This window comes from Scyliorhinus canicula, chromosome 16 (assembly GCF_902713615.1).
Source record: "Scyliorhinus canicula chromosome 16, sScyCan1.1, whole genome shotgun sequence".
Taxonomy (NCBI): domain Eukaryota; kingdom Metazoa; phylum Chordata; class Chondrichthyes; order Carcharhiniformes; family Scyliorhinidae; genus Scyliorhinus; species Scyliorhinus canicula.
In genome coordinates this window covers 104,933,474-104,954,157 of record NC_052161.1, presented here as the reverse complement: position 1 = coordinate 104,954,157, position 20,684 = coordinate 104,933,474, and the positions used below count along the sequence as shown (strand labels likewise).

Genomic DNA, 20,684 nt, shown 5'->3' with positions numbered 1-20,684 from the left:
CTGGGGGTCCTCGTTCATGAGTCACAGAAAACTAGCATGCAGTACAGCAGATAATAAAGAAAGCAAATGGAACGTTAGCATTTATAGCTAAAGGAAAAGAGTATGAAGGATAGAAAATGTTGTTGTAACTATACAAGGCATGATGAGACCGCACCCGGAGGATTGTACACAGTTTTGATCTCCTTATTTGAGGAACAATGTAGAGAAGGTTAATGATTCTAGAGATGAGGGGTTTGTTGTATGAAGAGAGATTGAACAGTTTAGGCCTATACTCTCTAGAGTTTAGACAAATGAGGGGAAATCAAATTGAGGTATACAAGAAGATAAAAGGTATGGGTAAAGTAGACGTGGAGCAGATGCTTCCTCGTGTGGGGCATGTTAGAACTAGACATCATAGTCGTAGGATAAGAGGTAGCAAACAGAGTTGAGGAGAAACTACTTCTCTCAAAGGGTTATGAATCTGTGGAAATCCCTACCTTAGAGTGTGGTGCATGCTGGGACAGTGAGTAAATTTAAGAAGGAGTTAGATTGGTAATGGGTTGAAGGGTTATGGTGAATGGGCAGGACGGTAGACTTAAGGCCAGGATGAAATCAGCCATGATCGATTGGCGGAGCAGACTCGAAGACCAATTGGACTAATTCTGCTCTGATGTCTAATAAACTTATGAATTGTGAGTAAAGGTGTTATTTAATTTCCTATTCCCCACGGTGCCCACTGGGCATGGGAAGCTTTGATCGTGCCGGCGGACACCACGTGCTCCCTTTCCAGGGATCCCAGCAGTCAAATAAGCTGCGGAAGAAGGGCAGACAATCGGGACGGAAGACTCCCTTGACTGCACGCTGCCTGCATTTATCAATGGCCAGCTTGGCCAGGCCTAGGAGCAAGTCTGCGAGGAGATCCACCACCCTGCCTGCCACCACCCCCCTCCCCTTCAACAGGATACCCAAAAATCAGGAGCATGGGTCTGAAGTGCAACCAAAAAGAAAATAGCAGATTTTTCAGAAAATCAAAAAGAGGGTGCAGCCCAGGACAACTTACATATACATGGTCCACGGATTCCACAAGGCCGCAAAAGACACTTATTTCTATTCATTCAAGGGATGTGGGCATCACTGGCTGGGCCAATATGTATTGCCCATCCTTAATTGCACTGAACTGATTGACTCGCTTGGTCAACCGCATTGCTGTGGGTCTGCAGTCACATGATGGCCAGGCCAGGCAACGAGGGCAAATTTCCTTCCTCAAAGAGCATTAGTGAAACAGATTTTTTTTAACGATAATCACCATGACCGTCATTAGATGATTAATTTCAGATTTTTATTAAATCCGAATTTTGAACCAAGGCCCCCACAGCATTACTCTGGGTCTCTGGATTACTTGTCAAGTGTCATTACCCACTACACCATCACCTCACCATGCATTTTGAGAGTTCAGGAACCAACACAATCTACTATTGTATGGGACGTCTGCATGCAACACCCTCCATCTCAGGTCCCTGATGGTCAGGGCGATTGCAATGTGTGTACGTAGGTCTAAAGGGCATGAGGATATGGTTGAGCTATGATACCCCTCGGGTAAAATAACCTGCTGACTTGCAGTTAGAAACTGGTCCCAACATAAATAAATGCTTCAGAAAAGAAGGGAACAGTGGGCCAAAATGAAGAGCTTTATTTAGAAGCTGTTACCACTGCAGGCTGCAAAGTTAGACTGCTCGTTTGCCTACGCAAACGGCCGAGGGTGATGACATCATACAATCGTTCTTTTGAAGTGCCCCTGTTCAGCTACAACGTTGCTTGTGAGAAAACACTAAAAGCACTATGAATACACAACACTCCACTGTTAGATTGTGTCCTGGCAGTTGTCATCAGAGGATTTGGAAGAGGCACAAGAGAGTGATTGTCATATCATGGAGTTTTGAAACAATTGGTAAGTAATTATCGTCAGGAGGGGGGAAAAATTAGAAAACGGTCATCTATTCAATTGCCTCAATACATGGAATCAGCATTGATAGATTAATAGCTAAAGTATCAAACACAGCCAAATTTCTAACAGACTGAGATATTGATTTCTTCAAACCATCCCTGATCCTCATTCAATAGTGCAATATCTGTGCTGTAATATGGTGATGAACAGTGAGGGATTAGATCCTCTAATGCCATCAGCAAGTTGAATCTGTGTCCTGCCAATGACATCATTCTGCCACTGTTATAAAGCCAGATGCAGCATTTTCATGAGCACGATACTATAAGCACCAACTGTTTTGTAGAGCCTTATCTGACTGCTTATTCTTCACAGTGAGACTGTAGGGCCTGAATTTTCATAAAGGCGGCCAGGATATCCGGCTTAGCCAAAATGGCGCCAGTGCCCAGATTCCAGAAGATTTGCCGCAGGATTCAGCATCCATTATTTTCACTGAGGCTGGGAATGCGGTTGTAGATTGCTCATCTATGGTTCATGGAGGCAGCTGCACATGTTAAAGTGTAGCTGCCTTCAAACAGCATCAACTTCACCAACGGGTCAGCCAAAATGCAACTTGTGTGCTTTGCACTTTTCGGGGAAAAGTCTAAAGCTGCCAGATTTATTTGGAGAGGTAGGATACCCTTTTGGATAGGCCGTGCAACACCTTTGAGAGAGACAAGCTTCCCTTTAGGATTGTTAAAGGCAGCCACAAATGTGGGTAAAAAGTGGATAAACTCATTGGAGATGTCACGGGAAACATCAAACTGATTTGAACTGAAATGAAATGAAAATTAAAATCGCTTATTGTCACGAGTAGGCTTCAATGAAGTTACTGTGAAAAGCCCCTAGTTGCCACATTCCGGCGCCTGTCTGGGGAGGCTGGTACGGGAATCGAACCGTGTTGCTGGCCTGCTTGGTCTGCTTTAAAAGCCAGCGATTTAGCCGAGTGAGCTAAACCAGCCCCTAACTGCTCGCCGATCAAGCTGTAAAGGCACTTAAATCTCTTGGTATTCATGATTTTTTCAGAAAGGAGTCTGCTTTCTTAAAAACAATCTGTGCTTGCTATTTTACTCTGTTGACATAAGACTGAGGGTTATCATTATACAAATTCTGCTACATGATTGATTCCACAACCTAGCATCATCACAATGAGGTGCCTACCAGTTCAGGGTTTGATTGGCAGCTCCAAGTGGTTATAAGGTCTTTGATGTTGGGCTATGAAACCAAATGCTTATTTTATAAGGTATTAATTACTTGAATGAATTTAGATGTAGGAAACGGGTTTTTATATGCATTAGAATGCTTTTAAACAGTGGAATCATCAATATGCATAAAACCTTATTTTATTTAATCTCAGCATGCCTGCTAAGGTATGGCCATGGTGGACAAAAGGTGAGTTGGCATGAAAGGTGTAAGAGCAAAACGTGGTAGGTAGGAGTGTGAGTTGGCATCAAGTTGGCATAGGGGATATAAAGGGAAATAGGGGATGGGTTGAGAGGCATAGGTTGGCACAGCAGATGTGAGGAGCTATGGGGGTGGATAGCGGACATGGATTGGCATGGGGAGTATGATAGGCTATCGAGTAGATAGAGGGACATAGATTATCATGGATATAAAGAACCAATGGGTGATGCAGATCATGAGATAGCATGGGTTGGGCATGGGAGTGAGTGGGTGGGTGAGAGGATGTTAGGGATGAGGGCTAGAAGGATGTTGTGTACAGGTTGCGAGCTGGGAATTTTCCAGGCTCTCCGCTTTGATTCAGGAGGAAACTTTAGACCCGAGTGTCCGAAACATAGAAACTAGGAGCACGAGTAGGCCACTCAACCCATCAAACCTGTTTTGCCACTTAATGTGATCATGGCTGATCCAAATTAGGAAGGACATAAATAGGGTAGATTGGCAGAAACATTTCCCCTTAGTTACGGGGTTAATAACCAGGGTGAACAGACTTAATGTTAGGGGCAGAAGATTCAGTGGGGATTTGAGGAAACCTTTTCACTCAGAGGGTGGTGGGAATGAGGAACTCACTACCCAAAAGAGTGGTGTAGGCAGGAACGTTCACTAACATTTTTAAGAAGCATTTAGATGAGTAGTTGAAACACCATAACATACAAAACTATGGACCAAGTGTTGGAAAATAGATAGTGTTGGATTAGAATTGATAGATGATTGATGATCAGAACAGACAAGATGGGCCGAAAGGTTTCTTTGCTGTAAAACTCTATGACTCTGACCATACTCCGACTCTCTCCCCATATGCCTTGACACTTTTTGAGTTGAGAAATGTATTTCTTTCTGAAATACATTCATTGGCCTTCACAGCCTTATGTGGTTGAGAACTCCGTAGCTCACTACCTTCTCAGTCAAGACGTTTCTCCTCATCTCAGTCTTAAATGGACTACCAAGTACCCTGAGACTGTGACCCCTTGTTTTTGACACCCTTCCAACCAGAGGAAACAACATCCCTGCAGTCTATCCAACCCTGTCAGAATTTTATATATTTTAATTAGATCAATTATCGGTTTTCTAACTTCCAGTGAATACAGGCCCAGTTGACACAATTTCTCCACATTCAACAATCCTGCCATCCCAGGAATCAGATGGTGAACCTTCGCTGCACTCCCTCAAAGGCAAGCATATCCTTTCTTAGGTAAGGAGATCAAAACGACACACAATATTCCAGATGTGGTCTCACCAAGGCCCTGGGCAGCTGCTGCAAGACATCCTTGCTCCTGTACTCAAGGTCCTCTTACAATAAAGGCCAACATACCAGTTGCCTTCCTGACTGCTTACTGTACCTGCGTGCTTGCTTTTAATGACTGGTGTTGGAGGACACCCGGGTCCCTTTCTACATCAACATTTTCCAATCTATCACCTTTCTACTGTTTTGTTTTTCATTCCGAAGTGAATAACTTCACCTTTATTCACGTTATACTGTATCTGCCATGTATTTGAGCATTCACTAAACTTTTCTAAATCACCTTGAAACTTGTGTACTTCCTCCTAGCCACTCACAATCCCACCTAATTTTGTGTTGTCAGAAAACTTGGAAGTATTGCATTTGATTCCTTCAGCTAAATCATTGATATATATTATAAAATTCTAGGGCCAAAACACTGATCCCTGTAGTACCCCATCAGCCACCATCTTCCATTCTGAAAATTAATAATTTGTTCCTACTTTTGTCTCCTGTCTGATAACCAATTATCAATCCATGCCAATATATTACCCACAATCGCATGCCGAGTTTCACGATGGCCTCGGAGGCCGCTCCTCGCACCCTATTCACCCCCATCCGGGAGGCTAGGAGCGGCGCTCTGTTATTCTCGCCCGCCGGGCCTTGATGCTTGCACCAAGGCTGCGCGCCGAGAATGACGCGACGGCGGCACCTAAGTGACATCAGCCGCGCATGTGCAGGTTGGCCGGATCCAACCCGCGCATGCGCGGCTGACGTCACGACGGCTGACGGCTCCAACCCACGCATGCGCGGTTGCCGTCTTCCCCTCTGCTGCCCCGCAAGACGTGGCGGCTTGATCTTGTGGGGCGGCGGAGGGGAAAGAGTGCATCCCTTTGAGACGCCGGCCCAACGATCGGTGGGCACCGATCGCGGGGCAGTCCCCTCTCGAGCACGGCCGTGGTGCCCACTCCCCTCTCCGACCCCCACAAGCCTCAAACGAGCATCTGGCACCCATGTTCATGGCGGCAACAACCAGGTGTGGTTGCCGCCGTCATGAACCGGTCGGGAACGGCAGGCCGCTCAACCCATCTGGGCCGGAGAATCGCCGGTCGCTGTGAAAAACGGCGAGCGGCGATTTGGCGAACGGGGGGGTGGGAGAATCGCGGGGGGGGGGGGGGGTGTCGTGAGTCGCCCAGCCCTCCCGCGATTCTCCCACCCTGCGTGGGGAGCGGAGAATCACGCCCAAGGTGGGACTTTAACAAAAGCTTTAACTGCTTACTATATGTGGGACTTTAACAAAAACTCTGAAAATCCAAATACACCTCATCCACAACCTATTTAATTAATCACGTCCTCATAAAACCCCAGCAAGTTTGTCAAACATGATTTCCCTTTCATAAATCCATGTTGTCTTCATCCAATCCCATTGATATTTTCTAATTTTCCTGTTATCACATCTTTTATAGTGGACTTGACTGTAGAGGGCAAGATAATTGAGTCTCACCAGTACATAATTTCCAGCTGGAGTCATTGGATAGTAATTAGGAATAGGAGCCATGTAAATGTTATGTCTTCCTCATTTATCCATGATCTCTTATTGAGCAAAAGCCTAGAAATTGTGCTTTTTCTTAGGATAGCAATCAGATAGAATAGTAAAGGTATAAGTGTTTGGCATATCACCCAGATTTGTTGCTTCCTTGCCCCATGGAAGAGAGAAGGAGAATTACTTTTTGAGCTTGTTCTATCTGCATCCCACTCCACTAATCCCATGTATCGTAACAACAATTTTGGTCATGTCTGAGGGCATTCCTGGGCTGTGCCAGGAATCTTGCCAGGTATACCTTTAATAAGCCACGTGGGGTTGTTGCTTGTTGTGCTAAGTGTGCTTTACACTTAATTGCTCTGTTTTATAACCTTTGCTCTAGAGTCGCCAGGTATCTTTATGATACCACCACGAGGTTCAAGTTCAAATGCTGATCAATAACTCAATACACCAGTTAGTAAGGTTCAAATCAAAACACATTTATTATAGACACAGTCAATCGCTACTCATGCATAAAATACTACTTACTAGACTATCTCTAACACTAAAAGGCCAATACTTAGCTTTGGAAACTGGCCCACCAGGTCAGGGGAACAAATGGCCTTTCGTTTGATTCTGAGTCTGCAGGCTGCCAGCTGGTATTGACTAATGGTTAGGAGCGCCTATCTCGTAGGGTGCGTTGACTGGACACTTAATTGGTTGGTGCAGCTGCTAGGCAGGTCACGGTCAAGAGTTGTTTCGAGCTGCTGAGAGACCCTGCCAAGAAGATCGAACTGAACTTGGGGACTCTATTTTATAGTCCCCAGGGGCTTCGTGCCTTTTTGGGCAGACCTGGTTCCAATTGATTGGACCATGTTCCAATCAATTTATTTGATTTCCCCAATACTGGGGCTGTTCCCTGATCGCTGGGCGGTTCCTAAGTGTCCGTTGGCCTTCCTTTGTCTTGGCTCCCGCTGGCGCCTGGGGAGTCTGGCTTGGTCTTGATTATCTTAAATGTTTCCAATTGTTCCCGGGGATCGCTCATCAATATGTCGATGGTTGTTAGTTTCAGTGCTGTCTGGGTTTCTGCAAGTTCTAATATACAGGAGATTTTGCACCTGCTTGTTTTCCTGCGTTTGGCCCTTTGTCCCTGCATTCGTAGCGGATCTCCATTTTAAAGTTGGGAAGTGGCCAACCCAGGTGGCTACAGGGTCCATGGCTGTAGCAGTGCCATTCTGTGACACCTCTCGACCCAACAATGAAGAAGGGGATTGATTACTGTTCACTTCTGTCTCTGCCCAGGGTTGGATCAAAAGTGAAGCCCTTTTCTAAAGTGTCCCTTCTATAGAGCCATGTCTGAGGCTCAGAATCCAATGATAATACTGGATGATCACCTTTGGTGCAGAATACTCATTCCAACATAACCCCAAGTGCAGGGTTCGTGGCAAAGTCATGGTATAAATGAAGCAACAGGCTGAGGCTCTGCTCTGCCACAAATGGCGCCACTGGGATTTCTACCCGTGCCTTTTGTTTCTGCCTGCGAAAGAAAATATTGGAACTGCTGTGTGAGACAGGATGCACTGAAACCGTACAACCTCACAGAGGCCTGAATTTCTAGGCTGGTGGAGACCCCAGGAGGAGCAAATCCTGCTTCAGGGGGCTTGCCGGGCAGTCACATTGCCCGGCAGCTGTCCAGTCCCTCCAGCAACAGCACTGCAGTGCCCGGAAGAGGAACTGCACAGAGAACTGCCTGAGGCTGAGGGCGCAGCTTCTGCAGGAAATCACTGCGAGACTGGGCCAAGCAGGAGCATGGAGGGAATTCCAACCCTGCAATTTCACGCTTCCGCCAAGAACCCACTGCGGTGGCTGGGTCTCACACACACACACACACATATAAATGTCTGGCCATAATGTTATTCATCAAAGCAGGCTACTCGGATTCTTCTACAACAATTGTAGAAAGCTCAGTAACCAAGGCTGTTAGTAACAGCTCCCATGTTTGTCAGTTGTGTGATGTTCAATCAGTAGAAATCCAGGTCATTGTACAGTCTGTCCCACATGCACAACATCCAAGCATAAAAGGGCACTTCTGAGACACTACATAACTGTGTGTGTTACAGGGGAAAATGTTTGCACTCTTTCCTATGTTGCTTAGTTGTCCCTTGTTGTGGTGGATTGAGACTGCTGCTTAAAGACTGTTCAGAATAAAGCATTTAATATAGAATTTTCCTTTGCACGGAATCCTAATGTGATATTGCCACTGGGTTTTGGCAGCGGTCTGCATTCTTGGATCCATTTGGGTTTCCTGGTGTCGGCTTCCCAATTTTCTTTCCTCAGTCGTTCCATTTGTATCCCTGAAGGATCACCTGACCTGATTTCAATTTCTTCTACTATATTGCCAAATCTATGAGGTATGCCTGGTTTTTAAAATTCTCATTCATGGGATGTGGCCATCCATAATTGGCCTTGAACTGAATAGCTTAAACAGCCATTTCAGAGGGCATTTAAGTGTTAGACCAGGTAAGGGATGATATTAGTGAACCAGATGGGTTTTTATAAACAGTCACAATGGTTTCAGTGTCATCGTTATTTGATTTCAGGTTCGTATTGAATTTAAATATCACCGTCTGCCACAGTGGATTTCGAACCCAGGTCCCTAAAACCCTACCTAGGTTTCTGGATTACTAGTCCAGTGATAATACCACAACACACTGCCTCACCTAGAAGTATTAACAACATTGTAAGTTTACATGGATAGATCTCATTCTAAATATGGAGATTGGAATGGAAAAGGTTGTTATGAGGTAATCATGGACATACAATTTTTAATCTATCAGACAGATATTTCCTGAGGTTTGCCAAATTACAATCAAGTATGTATCTTTTTTTATTCTTTCCTCGACTTCCATGAAAATTCCAGTGAATTTCATTTTCCTGTTCTGAAAAGGGCCTGGTCCAAAACATTGACCTCTCTACGATTGCCGACGAACCTGATTGCGAACCTCCAGCTGTTTCAGATCCTGATTTCCAAAATTTGAAGCTTTTGCTCGCAATTCATCGGATTCCTTCAGACTCAGCTGGAATGGACACTGAGACAAGAATTTCCCCTCCCCGCCAGTGGTGGAGTTTGTGGCCAGAGGAGGTGTGAATGTAGTGGGGCAGGGGGAGGGGAGATCATCCGACAGAGGGAAAGGATGGCGGGAACTTGTGCTCCCAACTATCATGATGGGCGGCTTCTGTTCCAGCTGAATATTGCCAGGAACCAGATTTGCATATATTTAATGTTATTTAAAATCAGTAATGGGCTGGAATGTTCCACCTATTTGGCATATTTTTCACCCCGCTTCCTCCCCCCAAGTGGGAATTCACGCCGGCACGATTCACATGCTTAGAGAACATTTACCACAGAAGTCGCCAACTGGAGGACCAGACAATCCCAGGTGCGGCACGCAACGAGAAAACAATTGGAATACAAAGGGTGTGTGGGAGAAGACAGGGGGGAAGGGGAACCAGAAAACCTTGTAGTGCAGGGTGGGGCGAATGTTCAGAAGGATGGGTCAATGCTGGAGTCTTGCGGGGTGAACTAGGGTACTAAGGCAGTGGGAGGGCACTGTGCCAATGAGAGGGGGCCGTTGAGATGGGGTTGGTGGTGTGGTGATATGCATCACTGTAAATACACAAGGGGTTAATGTAAATATACGTAGACTAGATAAACACTAGAGGGAGCACCAGAGACATGACACACAGACACTCAACCAATAGGTCAGTAAGATAGAACATGACTAATGGGCAGTCACGACACACACAGAGGTGACACTACCACAGGAGGGCATTACACCAGCCCATATATAAGGACACAGCACACATGATCTTCCTCTTTCCAGTGGAGACTCTCAGTGAGAACACAGGGTTGATTTGAAACACATCACACCCACCATGTGGATTGTAGCAGACTGGTTCGTCAGTCTGAGTAGCTATAGGAGGATTAACAGGAGAGTCGAATCCCAGTAGGAGAATTGTTAACAGTTTAATAAATGTGTTAAAGCTATCTCCAAGTCTGAACCTTCCTTTGTCAGAGTGCACATCAAGGAAGCAGCTTATGCTACGTCAAGAGCATAACAAAACAGGTGGGATGATGTGGATTCGGGTGTGATGGGAATAGGTATCGTCTGGGGAGTCAGTGGAGGGATAAAAACTTTAACACGGATCTGGGGAGTGGGCAGGGTCAGGGTGGGCAATGTGACAGGTGTGGATTCATCAGGGAGGCAAGGCTTTTGAGGATGATCATCTATCCTTACAAGCCAATGATCTCTTGATTGGATCCAAAGGACAGTGGAGGGAAGGGCAATAATGTGAGAAGAAGGCTTCTCGCACATGGCTCGCATGAGCCTTAGCAAAGAGTAAAGCCTCCATGTGCAGGCTTCAGTCATGGGGACACAGGCCCAGCCTTGGCCCCCCAGAAGGAGGGTGGGAGCAGTGTGCACACCAGCAAGAAAAACACAGGATCCTCATAAAGTGAAATGATCCATACATTTGCAAGGCAGATGTGTGAAATTGGGAATGGTGTGCATTTTCTGGGATACATGTAGCTCCAACAGCACCCAGGAAGCTGAAGGCCATCCAGGAATAAACAGGCTGCTTGATTGACACCCCATCCACCACCATCAACACTGAATCCATCTTCCAGCGGCCATTTGCCTGTTTATGCTATAAAAGACACTGCAGTCTTCAATTTCAGTTTTTAATCTGTTCACAATCTCTACCATTACTCTATTCATTTCTTCTTGTGCCGTCAGTCCACTATCTCTTGCTGACTCTCCAGGCATTCTTCTTCTTCTCCTTGTTCGTGCAATTGGTATTCCCCAATTTTCACAATATTCATTGGCTAAATTTATTGCATTGTGGATAATTTCGTCATTCTTCATATTCAAGATATGAATAAGTCCTCTCAGATCACAAGAAGCTTCATGGAACCCCATTTTCGGATCCTGCAAACGTTTTGAGACTTTCTCCACTGATGATAAAACTGAGTACCAAAAATTTAATAAAGCTATAAACGGGAACTGTTGAATAGAGTTGAGTAGCGATCCTGCATCAGATTTAGTTTCCCTTGAAAATTCTCCTTCCAGCAGGTGTTGAAAGCTTGCAATAACGTTGTCACACTCTTCGTGGATTACTTGCACAGCATCATGGCTGGAACTCCATCTTGTGTCACACTGTCTTTTCACAGTCCGAGTGACAAATGATTTTAACACTTCCCAACGAGAAGTAGATGAAGAAAAAAAAGTAAAGAGTTTTTCTAGAATGCCAAAAAATGTAACAACAACAGGTTGCACCTCACTTGCATGGACACAGACCAAATTGAGGCTGTGGTTCTCGCAGTTCACAAACACAGCTTTTGGGTTAACTTCAAGAATTTTTTGTTGAACACCTCCTCTCACTCCAGCCATAACTGCTGCGTTATCATATGCTTGACCACGACAGTCATTCATGGAAATTTTGACTTCTTCCAATTTTTCCTGAATTTTATTTACCAGGCTGACTGCATCTTTCTTGTTGACTTGAAAAAATCCCAGAAATGTCTCCTTTATTTCTACTTTTCTGTTTTCATCAATATGAACGTAACGCAGAATTTCAGAAACCTGATCTTCATGGGCAATATCTGGAGTTGAATCCAGCATTATGCTAAAATATTTTGCGTCCTTAATTTCGGAAATTATATTTTTCTTGACAGTTTCACCAAGAAGATTGATTATTTCGTTTTGAATTCTGTTGGACAAGTAGGTGACACTTTTTGGTTTCTCTTTCCCTCTCTACAAGTGTTTTGCTAAGATGTCATCATATTTGGCCAAAAGTCTGATTGTTGCTAGAAAGTTTCCTGTATTTTCACTGACTGTCTCCCCTGGCTCTGATAACCCAGATATTCCTTCTCCTCGATGTCCACGATAGGCCAGATTCTGTTTTGCCAGAAAGGATATAACCTCGACAATCCGTTCAGTTATAGCTTTCCATCTTTTCTTTTCAGCAGACATTTGCTGTTGAAGTTCAGCATCTATCGTAGTTGAATGATGGAGTCGAACTACGAGGTTCAGGTATTCCCTCATGTGAGCTCTATGAGAAGGGCTTTTCTCATGGTCAGGTATTGTTGGATTTAATTTTATCCAAGTGGAGAAACCGTCTTCCTTTCCAAAGTTTGACACAGACGACAAATACTCGGTTGTACACGAAATGCTCTTAACATTTCATTTTCTATCTCAAAAAAATGGGAAGAAAATGGTAAACAATCGGTCAGTTGCAGACGGATAAACCATATGTCATTTCTTTGTTCCTTCGTATCAAATTATTTCACACTGATTCTCCACTGATAATTTTGTGCAATTTATATCATAGACTTGCAAATTAGTGGTATCTGTATTCGAATATTAGCATGTTAAGGAATAAATGTCTCCTATTCCGAGATTAAATGCCATAGCAGTCCTCTGATCATCCAGGCTTCACTCTTACTACATCCCACGTAAATATTTCATTAAATATCACCAAGAAACCTATAAAAAACGTAGTTGCACCCGTTCTAGAGCTATTCACTGACCTCTTTATCTTTGCCATCTCTAAGGTATAGGACGGCTGCCTGAGGTTAAATTGCGCTGTAAGTTAGTCAATTTCCCCTTAGCGCTGGGATTCTAGGGATATTGTTCTCTTCTTCAGTCATTTTGCTTTGCTGCAATGGGTGAGATGTTATGTCTCGAAAGTTGTGCCTCCCTCCTCTGCAACCCCCATGGAGAAGGATAAGAGCAGCAGCGTCATGGAAATACTGTTATGACCCTTGTGGAAACAACTACAAACAACCCAACTAAGACCAATATACAAGACTTCACTTTTATATTAGCAATTACACCAAAATCAAAGTAAATTAAACATGAATTAACAGGAAAATTGCAATAATATGACCGATAAATTACACATAGCAGATACAAAGACATATCTCACACATTTCGGTCAGCTCATTCAGCACGTATCGCTTTCATTTCAGCCACAATATCCTTCAAAACGTTGAACTTCTTCAAATCAAATTCCATCTTCATTTCTCTAAAGCTTTAGCACCAAGTCTCATCAAACACCGGCATTACTTCACCCAATTTCCACAAATATAATTTTCACAGTCAACACATTTCCAGATCCCTTCTTCTTCACAAAACCCTGGTCATGTGGGGCCTGTTTTTGCACTATGCCAGTGCATAAAGCGTCCCCAAATCCAGATATAAAAGCTCTGTTCAAGATCCCAGCTCCAGCAGCTTGCAGTCAAGTCTCTGAGAATCTCCCATTTATAGGACCCTGGGCTTTAAGTATAAAGGGTAAGAGGGCAAAAGTTAAGAGGCCATGATGAATGTTTATAAAATACTGGTTCTGTCCCAAATGGGTGCCCCTGGCCCAAATGTCAAATTCTGGGCACGACAGTTTAGTAAGTTGACAGCTACAGAGAGGGTGCAGAGAAGAGTTTTAAAATAGATCAAAAGATAAAGATAAAGAATAAATAAAACTCACCCATGGTGGCATTGCCGTCGATTCTGGAGAATTCGCGCCCTTTCTGTTCCCTCTCCAGCCGCCGAGTGCAAAGCCGCCTCTTCACCAGCGGCGACTGCGGTGCGCCAGCGCGCTCCACCCGACTGCGGTGCGCAGGCGCGCTCCACCTGACCGCGGTGCGCAGGCGTGCTCCTGCCGACCGCGGTGCGCAGGCGCGCTCCACCCGACTCCACCCGGCGGGGTACCCGGCTCCACCCGACCGCGGTGCGCAGGCGCGCTCCGGCCGACCGCGGTGCGCAGGCGCGCTCCGGCTGACCACGGTGCGCAGGCGCGCTCCACCCGGCGAGGTACCCGGCTCCACCCGACCGCGGTGCGCAGGCTCGCTCCGGCTGACCGCGGTGCGCAGGCGCGCTCCGGCCGACCGCGGTGCGCAGGCGGGCTCTGGCCGACCGCGGTGCGCAGGGGGGCTCCGGCCGACCGCGGTGCGCAGGCGCGCTCCGGCCGACCGCGGTGCGCAGGCTCGCTCCGGCTGACCGCGGTGCGCAGGCGCGATCCATGCTCTGCACGCCACTGCCCCCATCCAATGGCTGCCCGGGGCCAGTGCACCGTCGGCCACCCCCCTCTGCACACCGCTGAGCATAGTGATGGCGATCGAAGATCGGAGAATCAGCCAATTCAGTCCTGGAAAGAGGGCCTCAAGAGGCATTATGCCTGGTATTTGCACCTGCAAAACATCGAGGCCAGGACATTACAGTCCCTCCGCGGTGTGTCTCCCCTCATCGCCGGATGCGGTGGGCCATTTAAATCATCATTTACTTCAGCAGGACCATCATACCCTACTAGGTGGGAGGGGGCCCTGGAATCCTGGCCCTACAACATGTTTCAGGCATGGGTGAAGGACACATTATTTCTGTCCTTGCCCAGTATGGCAGGAGGTGCCATCTTGGCTGGAAATGCGCACGTTTCCTGCCTGCCACCCCAGGACCCCAAGCTGAGCGCTGCACAGACTCATTTCTGGACCTTATTGTCTGAGCTCTTATGTGTAGAATGGCAAATTGTGGCATATATACCAGGCATTTGTAGCCCTTGCCCATGGTGCTGATCCTTAACTAATTATGCAAATGGAAACGGGCAGCAAATTGAAGTAAATAAATAATATTACTGTACAATTCATTAATATTTGAAAATGTGTCAAGCTTTCAAACAGAAAAATTCCACTGACATGTCCATGCTCTAAAGCCTTAGAAATGTATATATATCTTAAGCGTCCAATCTTGTTAAGGAAAATCCCAAGGCTTTTTACACGTGCACTAAAAGCAAGAGGGTAGCCAAGGAAAGGATTGGCCCACTGAAGGATAGGCAAGGGAATCTATGTGTGGAGGCAGAGGAAATGGGCGAGGTACTAAATTAATACTTTGCATCCGTATTCACCAACGAGAAGGAATTGGTGGATGTTGAGTCTGGAGAAGGGTGTGTAGATAGCCTGGGTCACATTGAGATCCAAAAAGACGAGGTGTTGGGCGTCTTGAAAAATATTAAGGTAAGTCCCCAGGGCCTGACGGGATCTAACCCAAAATACTGAAGGAGGCGAGAGAGGAAATTGCTGAGGCATTGACAAAAATCTTTGGATCCTCACTGCCTTCAGGTGATGACCCGGAGAACTGGAGAATAGCCAATGTTGTTCCTTTGTTTAAGAAAGGTAGCAAGGATAATCCAGGGAACTACAGGCCTTACGTCAGTGGTAGGGAAATTACTGGAGAGAATTCTTTGAGACAGGATCTACTCCCATTTGGAAGCAAATGGACGTATTAGTGAGAGGCAGCATGGTTTTGTGAAGGGGAGGTCATGTCTCACTAACTTGATAGAGTTTTTTGAAGAGGTCACAAAGATGATTGATGCAGGTAGGGCAGTCGATGTTGTCTATATGGACTTCAGTAAGGCCTTTGACAAAGTCCCTCATGGTAGACTGATACAAAAGGTGAAGCCACATGGAATCAGGGGTGAGCTGGCAAGGTGGATACAGAACTGGCTAGGTCATAGAAGGCAGAGAGTAGCAATGGAAGGGTGCTTTTCTAATTGGAGGGCTGTGACTAGTGGTGTTCCGCAGGGATCAGTCCTGGGACCTTTGCTGTCCGTAGTATATATAAATGATTTGGAGGAAAATGTAACTGGTCTGATTAGTAAGTTTGCAGACGACACGATGGTTGGTGGAATTGCGGATAGCGATGAAGACTGTCAGAGGATACAGCAGGATTTAGATTGTTTGGAGACTTGGGCGGAGAGATGGCAGATGGAGTTTAATGTGGACAAATGTGAGGTAATGCATTTTGGAAGGTCTACCTAATGCAGGTAGGAAATATACAGTGAATGGTAGAACCCTAAAGAGTATTGAAAGTCAGAGAGATCTTTGTGTACAGGTCCACAGGTCACTGAAAGGGGCAATACAGGTGGAGAAGGTAGTCAAGAAGGCATACGGCATGTTTGCCTTCATTGGTCGGGGCATTGAGTATAAGAATTGGCAAGTCATGCTGCAGCTGTATAGAATCTTAGTTAGGCCACACTTGGAGTATAGTGTTCAATTCTGGTCGCCACACTACCAGAAGGATGTGGAGGCTTTAGAGAGGGTGCAGAAGAGATTTACCAGGACGTTGCCTGGTATGGCGGGCATTAGCTATGAGGAGCGGTTGAATAAACTTGGTTTGTTCTCATTGGAACGACGGAGGTTGAGGGGCGACCTGATAGAGGTCTATAAAATTATGAGGGGCATAGACAGAGTGAATCGTCAGAGGCTTTTCCCCAGGGTAGAGGGGTCAATTACTAGGGGGCATAGGTTTAAGGTGCGAGGGGCAAGGTTTAGAGTAGATGTACGAGGCAAGGTTTTTACACAGAGTGTAGTGGGTGCCTGGAACTCGCTGCCGGAGGTGGTGGTGGAAGCAGGGATGTTAGTGACATTTAAGGGGCATCTTGACAAAAACATGAATAGGATGGGAATAGAGGGATACGGACCCAGGAATTGTAGAAGATTGTAGTTTATTTGGGCAGCATGGTCGGCACGGGCTTGGAGGGCCGAAGGACCTGTTCCTATGCTGTACTTTTCTTTGTTCTTTGTTTTTAACTCTAAATTTTTATTTTTTTTCTTTAAATTTTTTTTTTCAAAATTTAGAATACCCAATTATTTTTTCCAATTAAGGGGCAATTTAGAATGGCCAATCCACCTATCCTGCACATCTTTTGGGTTGTGGGGGTGAAACCCACGCAAACATGGGGAGAATGTGCAAACTCCACACAGACAGTGACCCAGGGCCGGGATTCGAACCCGGGTCCTCAGCGCCGTAGGCTGCAATGCTGACCACTGTGCCACCGTGCTGCCCGGGGTCTTTGTTTTTAACAAAGCATCAATCCATAATACATAGCGACATATACTGTGTGACAAGAAAAAGAAAACTTAAGTGTGGCCGGTGGTTACTGTTCACATAATTATATTTTTGTGAAACCTTTAATGAGATAACAATTCTGTATTGTGTCATGACTGGGTAATCAATCATTCCCTATGGCTGGGGGTTTGCTGCGGTATGGATTATAACAGCAATTCACCCCTGAAGAGAATTATCTGCGTGATTTTCTGCAAACCCCCCCCTCCCCTTTTTGGTGGTGGAGGTGACCTGTCATTGACTGGTGGTGGGATCTCCCGGTCCCGCTGATGTCAACAATGTTTTATGATGTTCCCCCGCTGTCCCGCTGGGGAACCCACCGCAGGGGGCCGCTATCAGCGGGACCGGAAGATCCCGCCAGCGGGAACAGCCAGGAAATTCAATCCTATAGCTTGGAAGGGAAAGAAAGAACGACTTGTAAGACTCAGAATGACTTGCATTTATATGGCATCTTTTCTAACTCAAGGACATCTCAAAGTGTTTTGCATTCATTGAAGTACTTCGAAATGTAGTCACAACTGTAATGTAGGAACTGCAACAGCTAATTAGAGGACTAGCTAGGTGCCACAAACAGGAGAATTGTAACCTTTTTAATGATATTAAATGGGAGATGAATATCGTCCAGGTACAGAGAGAACTCGCCATGGGTTTGGAAACCACCAGAAAGGGAAGATAGGTTTGACGTTCAACGTCTTATCTGAAAGACGGCGGGCGCAATTCAATCGAAACATTTCTAAGTGTCATTTTGGGCAAGTTTGGCGGGATGTTTCCCGCCAGCTTTTTGGGTGAGGTCCACACTGGTATTCACCCACACTCCCACACTTTGGTTATGATCTAACGGTCGCATCCTACTGGAATTGGGGTGGGATGCCACAGGTAGATCCCAGGAGAGGCCACCCCCTCGATTCCCGATGGCCATTCTGCCTCACAAGATCTAACAAGACCTCATGAGACGTCACAAACTGGAACACTTCTAATAGTGCAGCACTTCCTCTGGACTCCACTGGGATTGCCAACTTAGGTTTTGTTAGGATTTCTTTTGCTGTAGTAAATGGCTCGCAACAAAAATGAAATGTGAAAATGCTGGCATAGGCACAACGTAATGTCTGGTATGGCACAGGGGCAGTCAATTTGTGAAACCTATTTGGGAGACAAATTGTGGCAGATCCTTGACAGGCACAACCCTAGAAACTATTGTTAGTGATATTAATGGATGATTAGTTTCTATATCTGTAATAATTTTAGGAAATAGTCAACACAGGAATGTCATATAAATCTATTGACATTTATTAACCTGCTCACTGTTGCTTCACAGTGCCAGGGACCCGGGTTCGAGTCCCAACTTGGGTCACTGTCTGTGCGGAGTCTGCACGTTCTCCTCGTGTCTGCTTGGGTTTCCGCCGGTTGCTCCGGTTTCCTCCCACAAATCCCGAAAGACGTGCTTATTCGGTGAATTGGACATTCTGATTCTCCCTCAGTGTACCCAAACAGGCGCTGGAGTGTGCCGACCAGAGGATTTTCACAGTAACTTCATTGCAATGTTAATGTAAGCCTACTTATAATAATAATATTTATTATTGTCACAAGTGCAAGGAGATAAAATAGAAATTCCTCGTGAAGGGTCATCTCTCAAATACGTTCTGATCATTTTGGTTGCTTTTCTAACACCTAGTGTTAAAAATCATTCACCTTATTAGGGGATATCAGATGTTTTTAATTATTTCTCTCTCTCTCCTGTAGAAAACTGCCATTTTGGAATCTTCACACCTGAAAGGATGCCACTCAATTGACACCAGCTCCTGGACTCCTCTGCAAGAGGTTCCGAGGGAAATCATGTTGATTGGCATCTGAATCAGGGAAACATCACAACATAGGGTCTTATTCGATTGACTGCCACTCACTGACCAACATTATGCCTCTCATTACCCTGCTGGGATTGCTACTCAGTCATCAAATTTAGAACTGGGCTTCGGAAGTAGGAATGCGAAAAGACACATTTTTGACTTGAGCTGCTTTCAATTTTGCATTGAAGTTACTGAAGTGGTTGAAGTGTCTTCTGGAACAATCTTTCGGTCTAGCCTTAACTTTTTGCTGAATAGATGAAGTAGGGGAAGACATTTGTTTAGTTTAGGCATTTCATCAAGCCTATATTTTATCCGATGGTGCTAATTTGTGCTTGGGCACCCTTGCAATAGAAAATCCAGCTTCAATTATCTTGCCTGAGTCTCTATTTGAATCTGCAAGTCATGGAGTCATCAGAACAGAACTCATTGCTGCCCAGTCACATGCCATTACCAGGTGATATAATCATAGCAATACGTGGCATACAATCTTTCATCTTTTCTCCCCTTCCTGAAAACACAACCTGCAAAATTTGCGAACGTTTTATCTCTGCAGAAAATAACCCCTTTAAAGCATGTACCCAATTTTAACAGCAGGTCAGTTTCCAACAACTCCATATATATGGGCTAAAATTATTTTAATTGCTGACTTCACTCCTGTTTCTAGCTGGATATGGCAGAGAATTGTGCTGCCACTACAACAGATGTGTGACGCAGTTGCTTGCCAGGCCACTCCATGAGAGTCCCTGGGTGAAATTCTCCGACCCACAGCAGGGTCGGAGAATCGCCTGAGGGCGCCTAAAATCCCGCCCCTGCCGTGGCAGAGATTCTCCGCCACCCGGGAAGTGGCGGGGGCAGGAATCTCGCCACTCCGATTGGAGAGGCCCCTGCGGTGATTCTCCGGCCCGGATGGGCCGAAGTCCCGCCGCTGGGAGGCCTCTCCCGCCGCCGAGGTTTAAACCACCTCTGGAACGGCGGGCTCAGCGGCGCAAGCAGGCCCCCGGGGTCCTGGGGGGGCGGGGGGGTGATCGAACTCTGGGGGGTGCCCCCACGGTGGCCTGGCCCGCGATCGGGGCCGCCCCTCAGAGTCCGGGCCAGTGCCCTGGCTGCACTAGTTTCTTCCACGTCCGCCACGGCCTTCGCCATGGCGGAAGCGGAAGAGAACCCCACATCGCGCATGCGCCGGCAGTGACGTCAGCGGCAGCTGGCCGGCGAAAGCCTTTCGGCCAGCCCCGCTGCCGGGGGCGTCAGTTTTTTGCACCGGTCTTTTGGTGGCAACCGCTCCGGTGCGGGGCTGGCCCCCAAAGGTGGGGAATTCTCCAGCCCCACACCGGACCGGAATTCTCCCCACCTTTGGGGAGGCACGACCCCTGAGTGGTTGGCGCCACTCCCCTACTCCGGGACCCTCCGTCACGCCGGGTAGGGGAGAATGCCGCCCCCTGTGTTATAACCCACGCGGGTCTTACGGGGTAGGGATGACAATCTACCCCAAGGATCTTGCAGAGTACGAGCTCCCCTGATAAGGAGGTGGGGAACCCTTAACAATACTTGGTTTTGTATAAATAGAGTCGGCTCGCAGGGCACTGACCAGAGAAAACGGGGTAGGGATCTACTGGAGCTATAAATAATAGAGTAAATAAAGTAAGTTTTTATTTCGACCAAACTCAGTGTGAACTCTTCGTTGCCCTTTCCAAAACCCGATGATCAGGAAGGGACATGGAAGAGATGC

The 20,684-nt window shown here is 46.2% G+C and overlaps 1 long non-coding RNA gene across 1 annotated transcript in view; it reads left to right on the top strand.

Annotated features, from left to right (window-relative positions):
* The window catches only part of LOC119950646, a 106,951-nt gene extending 87,634 nt beyond the window's left edge, over nucleotides 1-19,317 (top strand). Inside the window, exon 3 of the long non-coding RNA XR_005457381.1 lies at nucleotides 18,855-19,317. This is a non-coding gene — a long non-coding RNA (uncharacterized LOC119950646). The remainder of the gene's footprint in view (nucleotides 1-18,854) is intronic.
* The last annotated feature ends 1,367 nt before the right edge of the window (nucleotides 19,318-20,684 follow it).